Here is a 9,742-nt window from a genome sequence, read left to right as displayed (position 1 = left end):
TTTTTAAGATGTCTAAGAGCAACATCTAAACAATTGAACAAAAAGAGGAGCAAGCGCAGAGAACTAATTTTAATAATTTTAATTAGATTGCCCCCTTTTAATCTCCATCAGTGGCCTAGACTGACAAAAGGTAAATATAGAGCTGCACCATGAGCACATGATACGCCCGTTGCCTTTTTAGCTCGTCTTTATCTTTTAAATGAATTTATATGATCAACTAGAAATACTGTGAGCACTGCTCGAAAAAAGACAAACACCCCCTTAAAAAAAAAAAAAAAAAAAAACATGAATAATTGGGCACTTATAAGGCTACCTCAAGTTTATTTAAGTTTTTGGCCTCGATTTTTGTGAAATATAATTCTATAACTGTCCAAAGTGTGAAAACTCTACAGTTTTCAACACTTTTTCAACTAACAAGAGGCTCTCAAGAGCCTGAATCACTCACCTGTAAATTTTTGCTTAAATCTTTCATCAATGATTATTTTTGCTTTTCAATATATATTAATGAGTGGCTTAAAAATGCCATTTAAATGTTCTTTGTATTTGTCATATTTTCTTCAAAAGCAAAAAAATGCATTTTACCCCTATGTTCTATTTTAGCCACAGTGGCTATGTTTCTTGACGTACAAGGAAATAAAATACAAAATTTATACTAGATACTCTGAAACTCATTCAGCCCAAGCTTGGCTGAAATTGATTCAGCAGTTTCAAAAGATTTTTTAAAGTAAGCAAACTAGATGAACAAATTGTGAAAAATTGTCTTTAAAGGGCAATTACTCCTTAAGGGGTCAATTGACAATTTTGGTCATATAAACTTATTTGTAGATCTTACTTTGTTGAACATTTTTGCTGTTTACAGTTTATCTTTTATCTATAATAGTATTCAAGATAATAACCAACAAGAATGTGTCCATAGTACATGGATGCCCCACTCACACTATCATTTTATATGTTCAGTCGACAATGAAATTGGGGTCAAAACTCTAATTTGGCATTAAAATTAGAAAGATCATATCATACGGAACATGTGTACTTTGTTTCAAGTTGATTGGACTTCAACTTCATCAAAAACTACCTTGACCAAAAACTTTAACCTGAAGCGGGACAGAAGGACGGACAAACGAAAGGACTAACAGACTGAAAAACATAATGCCCATAAATGGGACATAAAAACTGCAAAATTTCCTTAAAATTACCAATTTAGTGGGTTGTTAGATTCATCTGAAAATTTCAGGGCTAATAGAACTTGACCTAATGAACAATTTTACCCCATGTCAGATTTGCTCTAAATGCTTTAGTTTTTGAGATAAAAGCCAATAAATTGCTTCGCCGAGCGCAGCTGGATACGACCGCAGAGGTCCAACCCTGAACAGTTGAGGCAAAAATGGACACAATATTCGCGCTTGATACAGGTCTGAATTTGGATTGTAATTACTAATTTGACACAGAATAACTGTAGTCAAAGAACTTAGAATTGGTTATATGATTTGAATTTATATCCAATTTTTTGCTTTTGTGCAATACACTTTGCTGTTGCGTATTACCCCCCCTTTTTTTTTTTTTGCAAAAAAAAAATATTTGAAGAATTTTTCTCATCTCTGAAATCAGAAAAAATTGACCCCCACAATTTCTTTTTACCCCCCCCCCCCCTTTTTCCCCCCAAAAAATTCTTTCCCTCAAGATATGGTCATAATCTCAATTCAAATTTCAAATGGAGTTTGCAATCATAATTACCCGTTTAAATACATCATAAAAGTCTTAAAATAGAAAATGACATACATAATCATGGCTAAAATTAATATTCCTTAATAGTAACTTCTAAAAATAAATTGACAGCTATTCATCTCAAGACAATACAACATTTCTTTATATATAATTTAAAAGCAGTGTAAGGGAGGTAATCAAAACATTGTGTTTGGATTACCTCCCTTACACTGCTTTAAAATTGTCTTAAGTATTATGTCCATTAACCAGGAAACTCTTGTTTTTCCACCTTTTTAGCCCCTGATTCCTAAACGGTTTGAGCCATAACCTCCTAAAGCAAATCCTAACCATCCCTTTGTGGTATTGAAACTTGTGGTATAATTTCAGAGAGATCCATACACCGTTCCACAAGTTATTGTCTGGAAACTAGAAAAATGCTTATTTGGGCCCCTTTTTGGCCCCTAATTCCTAAACTGTTAGGACCATAACCCCCAAAATCAATCCCAACCTTCCTTTTGTGGTTATAAACCTTGTGTTAAAATTTCAAAGATTTCTATTTAATTATACTAAAGTTATTGTCCGGAAACCAACTGTCTTTGGACACTGCTGATGACGACGACGACGTGATACCAATATACGACCAAAATTTTTTGCGGTCGTATAAAAACTGCATTTAACCCCTATGTTCTATTTTTATCCACAACGGCCATGTTTTTTGACGAAACAGAAAATAAAACACAATCTTTATTCTAGATACCCTAAGGATCATTTAGCTTAAGTTTGGTTGGAATTGGTTTAGTAGTTTCAGAGGAGAAGATGTTTGAAATAGGTTACACCGGACGGACAACGACAAGGACGACGGACGCCAAGTAATAGCAAAAGCTCACATTTCCTTTGGAAAGGTGAGCTAATAAAGTTTAGTTTTCATCCTACATTTCTTATCAATTTTTCAGAATTCAAAATTATTCCAGATTCAAATAATTCCGTGTTTAGAGTAGATTGCATACAGCATCATACAGCTGTGCATAGTTCTAGTCTATATAGAATAATTATAGTTCTAATTATTTCATTACCTACCACCATTTTTTATATTTTCTTAATTATCCTATTTGTGTCATTTAGATGATCATGATGGATGACTGCTTAAAGTCCAGTGGCAAATTAAACACATATTCAGGACGAGAACAAGTTAATATAAGTTATCTACGTTAATATACGGATATGAATCAAGATAACAAACTATTCCTGGTCTTAGTCTTAATTGGTTGATTTTTAGGGAAATTCAGTCTCAAAGTGAACAAAAATGTTGGATAGAAATTTGGCAATTTCACATATTTTTTACAGGGTGTATGGTACACGTGTACTACCTTTTGTATAACCCTACAAGTAGTCAAATACAAGACATTTGAAATCCAGAGACAAAGAAACTAGTTTTAATCCAATTTGGCAGTCAATGTCGCAAGCCTTATGTCATAGATGGTGTGATGTCAACATGGGTCATTTGCATAACTAGGTCAGTAGTCCCGTTTATTGAAGACATGGTAGCCAAGTGATGCATTTACTAAAATGAATGCCGATGATCAGCATAATATGATAAAGTCCTTAGTAAATTACATATTTAATTACAGCCATCATGGATAATCTACAGAATTTACTGGGAACAACCACAGAACCAGGAAAATTTGCATGAAGTTCCCCAGGATAATGGGTAGCAAGCCAGGGTATATGGGTGAGCAACACCCAGGGCTATGGGTTTTTTAATGAGGGCCATTACCCAATCAAAATTCGAGAAATATACTAAGCCTGGATAATGTAATATGAATATTAACCCTGCTTTGTACACTACAGACCAGGCGATTTATCACCAGTTGAACTTAATCAAAAGAAATGGAACTCTTTATTAGAGAAGGTAAACAAGAGTGTACACCTGAAATATTTCCATACACCAAATATAGTTGACCTAATGCATACAGTATTAGAAAAACAGACCAAAAACACAAACTTAATATTGATCAATGAACCGTGAAAATGTGGTCAAGGTCAAATAAAACCTGCCAGACTGACATGTACATCATAAAATATTTCCATACACCAAATATAGTTGACCTATTGCATACAGTCTAAGAAAAACAGACCAAAACACAAAAACTTAACTTTTACCACTGAACCATGAAAATGAGGTCAAGGTTAGATGACACCTGCCAGTTGGACATGTACACCTAACAATCATTACATACACCAAATATAGTTGACCTATTGCTTATAGTATCTGAGATATGGACTTGACCACTAACACTTAACCTTGTTCACTGATCCATGAAATGAGGTCAAGGTCAAGTGAAAACTGTCTGACAGGCATACAGACCTTGCAAGGTACACACATACCAAATATAGTTATCCTATTACTTATAATAAGAGAGAAATTAACATTACAAAAAAATCTTAACTATTTTTTCAAGTAGTCACTGAACCATGAAAATGAGGTCAAGGACAATTGACATATGACAGACGGAAACTTCATATCATAAGGCATCTTTATACAAAGTATGAAGCACCCAGGTCTTCTACCTTCTGAAATATTAAGCTTTTAAGAAGTTAGTTAACGCTGCCGCTGGATCACTATCCCTATGTCTAGCTTTCTGCGAGGGACAAAAAGGACAAGTTGGTATATTTGGATTGTTTACATCTGTTTCTATGGGCTTTCACAAAACAGTCGATTGGGTTAGGTGCAAATACATGTGGATCTTTTTCGTGCATAAGCATAAATTCTGCCCAAATTTTTTAAAGAAAGATAATAGATCGATCTTTTCAAAGCATTAATTTGCATCTCTGCCCCCAGGGACAGTTTTTTGGAAAAAAATCCCCAAAATAGGCAATAATTTCATCGAAAAGAGAAAGTGGAGTACACCTTTTTATGTTCAGGCATGTTTGAGTTGACTATTCTGTCTTGAAAAGGTATAAAAGAAAAATATTTGATACATCATCTTGCTTCAGATTCTATTATTTCTATATATTTAGGCTATAGGTTGATAAAATAACATTAAAAACTTACAGTACTTAAAGAAATGAAATATATGGATTAAGTGAAATATCTTTCTAATGAGTCATAACAACAGAGTAGGTGTGTTCGAATTACAATTTTTTACTAAAAGTACTTGACGACAGACTTTACAAGTGGATCTTAAAAATGCTTACACCCAAGTTCTATTGTTATACTTCATAGTTTCTATTTCTGAAACATGTGTAAATTGAATAGATCTATTGTTACGAATAACAATGGATTTTGACCACAGGGTGTGATGAGCGGGGTTTCTGGAAACTCCTGCTTCTGCATCCCGCAAACAAAGCCCATTGTTATTCGTAACAATAGAAATTGATTATTTTTTTAATAGTTTGAACATAAGAAATTACTAATAGTGTTCACTACAAATTGTTTCATGATATTAAAAAAACACATTTTAGGAAATTCCAATAAGCATCTATATGGAATACAAAAATAATCCTTTAAATACTCTTTTGCTTAAAGGTAATTTTTTTTTATCCCAGTCATATGTCTCTATTCTAAAGCATTGATCTTTCAAAAAAATGGGGATTCTAATTCCCGGACAACCTCCCCCCCCCCCGGTTACCTAGTGGCAAATCCGGGGTTGGGGGTTCCGCGGGTTGGACCCGACTTTTTTTTAATAGATCAATGCATTTGAATGGTTGGACCCCCCCTTTTTCTCTTCAGTTGGGAACCCCCGGGATTAGCCCCTGATTGCCCCCCAAAAGGGAGTTCCTCTATATTCAATATTGTATGTTGAGCGTGTCTGGTACTGGTAGTCGGGTTTTTAATGCAGACACACCTATCCCTTAGTATGTTCGAATATGAATGTTTGTTTATTCTCGAGAAGAGGAGGGGGGGAGGGGGGGCTTTTGTTTTTGATAAAATCGTAAGATATAAAATACAGTTATGATTACCTTTATTAAACTGATGCAGGTAAGTACTTTGGGTTATAATATTGCCTATACCTTTAATCTCTTCTACCAAATCCAACGCTTGCCACAAAATGTCGTCAGTCTTATACCCGTCCATATTGACAACTGTATACCAGGAGCATGATGTATTTTTTGTTTGTAATAAGAATTAACGAAACAGTCAACCTTGACCTGCTGATCCATATTAGCACAGGATTTAACAGGAATATGCAAAACAACTTGACATTTGTAAAATATCATCACTTGTAAAAGTTTGAACGAAGATAACCAAAGAAAGGTTACTAGCGGGGTTTCATTTAATAAAAAAATATTTTCATAAATCATGGTTTGATATTGTCAATAAATATGCTATCGTTTTCTTTTTTTTCGTTTAATAATCAATGTTAACAAATATAGGGTTTATAATGGGGTGTAAGTTAGTTATACACCTCGGGATACGGCGTGTCCCTCCGTGTATAACTATTACATAACTTTAAAAAAAACTTCATTTTTTGTGTGTATTATCTAGGGTAATTAGATCTCAACCTCTGAAAATATTTGGTCTGTTCTTCCACGAAATATTTAATTTAATTTTTTTAAATATTTTTGAACTTTCGAAAATTCCCCCTAACAACCAACCAGACAATAGTTTTAAGTTGATAAAATGCATAAAAGTACATTAAATGATGCTCAATAGCTAGTAGATACATTTGTCTTTTAAAATACAACTGGTATATAAGGATCGTAATGATGCTATGTGGATAAATTGATCTGTTTTCATGAGCTAAATTGACAGTGCCTCATCACTACAATGGCTTCCATTTTTACGATTAAAACAATTAGGTGGCGTAATGGGGAGATAATTTTAAAGAAGTAGAACCCTGACTGAGACTGACATGCTGAGATTGTTTTATAACATGCTTGTTCACAAGATAACAGTCCTAGTAAGACAATGTCTGACTCTGAGCAGACCAGTCTTTGCTCTTACTCCTTGAATGCTGTGTGCTTATCAGAGAAGCAGCTGATACCAATTTCTAAGTCTTTGGTTTGAACTGGCGAGGGTTTAAACCTCGGACCTCCTGCACTTGAGGTGAACATGCTACAAGACCACTGTGGTGTTTTTTTAGAAAGCTTACAGTTTTTATTAGTAGTTATTACAATTTTTTCCCAGCATATCAAATTTGATAAGGGCAAATTTTAAAAAGTATGGAGGGCAAATGAAATACTATTGCAATCATAACACAACAGGAATGGATACAAATGAGTTAAAACAACAAAATAATCATGAAATCTTTTTTTTCAAAGTTTATTTAATAATTTTATGGTGTTTGTTAGTTGAGGATTTTTATCAATAGTTCAAAAAGATGCAATTATTTCTATGGCTCCAAAATATTTTATGAAATATCAGAGAAAACAGGTATGCATTATAAATTCTGGATATAAACTTAATTCAGTTACGTAATTTTTAATTGAATATCTAGTTGGTATGTTAACAGATGATTAAAGAACATCAATTTGAAATACTTCCAGTGCTGATAGTCTAGACTTATATGTATATGCATCCAACTACATTCAGATTGATTTTACATCCAGAACTGATTTGAAACATAGCTGAATTGCAACTGTCTATAAAATTTTCAAGTTATATAGTCTCAGTGGATACTGATGAATGTATGCAAATATCGAAGAAAATAATTGTAGTAACATATCTGCATTGTTTTGTTTTACATGGAATCTCAGTGTAACAAATCAATCCTATTAAACATATCGGCTCTTTCCTAAGGCAAACCAAATCACACTTTTCTGCAGTTTTGTTTTTATATAAAATCCATAAAGCAATAAGCATGACTCCTCGTTACTCAATGGTTTTGCTCATTGTTGAAGGCTGTGATCTGTAGTTGTTTACATCCTCATTCTTTTGTCACCGGTGGATAGCTTTTTTAATGGCCATCTGATATGATCACATATACCGGTAACAAAATTTGGAGTACTTTGCTACTTTCCATAGCGGCCATATTGCCTAATCATGATGGCATCTATTTTAATAGGATTATACATGCCCCTAAAATAAATATACAAATATGCCAATTCCTAAGTGCATCAACAATTTGTTCGCATATAGGTGAATTGTCAATTTGAAAATAAGAAGCGTAACCGTAGTATAATTGCTATACAAAATTAGGAAATTCTTAAAAAAACAAGATTCAAAATAGAAATAAAGACAAAAGAACAGATTTGTCATGATTTCATCTTTCCCATTTCTCAAAAAGTCAAATTTTAAGCATTTCCCCTTAGAATTACACAGCATATTTGTAAATATCTGTCAAAGGGAGTTTTCAAAAACACGTTAGTTTTAGATCTAATACCGAAAAAGACTTGATTATCAGCAAATTCGATATAATTTATATTTTTTAATCTACAACTAAGGGAAGTTATTCAAAAGGGTTGAAGTCACATGGTGCAAATCATATGAATAAAGTACCTAGGATTTTGCCATATGATACCACATTTCTTCATTTGTATAGTGACTCCTCTTTTCAAATCTCTTGCCTTTTTTCCCCATGTTTTCAGACTAATTATGTTTAAGATATGTCCACTGAACTTATTTACAAGCTGTGTTTTAAGACAATTATCTTTGAATGCCTAACTGGTAACATGTTACATTATCGACATTAAGGATGTCAAGAAGTTAGCAATGTAACAACACAATTATAACAAAAAAAGCTTTCGACTGGTCAACATGCAGTTTCAACAAAAGACAAGACCAGTGTTTATTTATACCATAAATCAAGCTCTAAATTGCCTAGATTCTAAACAAGTCTGAATTTAACTGCGACCATCACATTTATCAAAATTTCCAATTCTTGAAGGAACAAAAAATTGTGAGGATTAAAACTAGAGGCTCTAAAGAGCCTGTGTCGCTCAGCTTGGTCTATGTGAATATTAAATAAAGGACGCAGATGGATTCATGACAAAATTGTGTTTTGGTGATGGTGATGTGTTTGTACATCTTAATTTACTGAACATTTTTCCTGCTTACAATTATCTCTATCTATAATTAACTTGGCCCAGTAGTTTCAGAGGAGAAGATTTTTGTAAAAGATTACTAAGATTTACAAACTAGAGGCTCTAAAGAGCCTGTGTCGCTCACCTTGGTCTATGTGAAAATTAAACAAAGGACGCAGATGGATTCATGACAAAATTGTGTTTTGGTGATGGTGATGTGTTTGTACATCTTAATTTACTGAACATTTTTCCTGCTTACAATTATCTCTATCTATAATTAACTTGGCCCAGTAGTTTCAGAGGAGAAGATTTTTGTAAAAGATTACTAAGATTTACGAAAAAATGGTTAAAAATTGACTATAAAGGGCAATAACTCCTAAAGGGGTCAACTGACAATTTCGGTCATGTTGACTTATTTGTAGATCTTACTTTGCCGACATTTATTGTTTTTTACAGTTTATCTCTATCTATAATAATATTCAAGATAATAACCAAAAACAGCAAAATCACCTTAAAATTACCAATTCAGGGGCAGCAACCCAACAACAGGTTGTTCGATTCATCTGAAAATTTCAGGGCAGATAGATCTTGACCTGATAAACAATTTTACTTCATGTCAGATTTGCTCTAAATGCTTTGGTTTTTGAGTTATAAGCCAAAAACTGCATTTTACCCCTATGTTTTATTTTTAGCTGTGGCCGCCATCTTGGTTGGTTGGCCAGGTCACGCCACACATTTTTTAAACTAGATACCCCAATGATGATTGTGGCCAAGTTTGGTTTAGTTTGGCCCAGTTGTTTCAGAGGAGAAGATTTTTGTAAAAGATAACTAAGATTTACGAAAAATGGTTAAAAATTGACTATAAAGGGCAATAACTCCTAAAGGGGTCAACTGACCATTTCAGTCATGTTGACTTATTTGTTAATCTTACTTTGCTGAACATTATTGCTGTTTACAGTTTATCTCTATCTATAATAATATTCAAGATAATAACCAAAAACAGCAAAATTTCCTTAAAATTACCAATTCAGGGGCAGCAACCCAATAACGGGTTGTCCGATTCATCTGAAAATTT

The sequence above is a fragment of the Mytilus californianus genome, unplaced genomic scaffold, assembly GCF_021869535.1.
Source record: "Mytilus californianus isolate M0D057914Y unplaced genomic scaffold, xbMytCali1.0.p SCAF_1, whole genome shotgun sequence".
NCBI classification, from domain to species: Eukaryota; Metazoa; Mollusca; class Bivalvia; order Mytilida; family Mytilidae; genus Mytilus; species Mytilus californianus.
The sequence above is the reverse complement of the archived record's forward strand: the minus strand, read 5'-3'. Positions refer to the sequence as shown.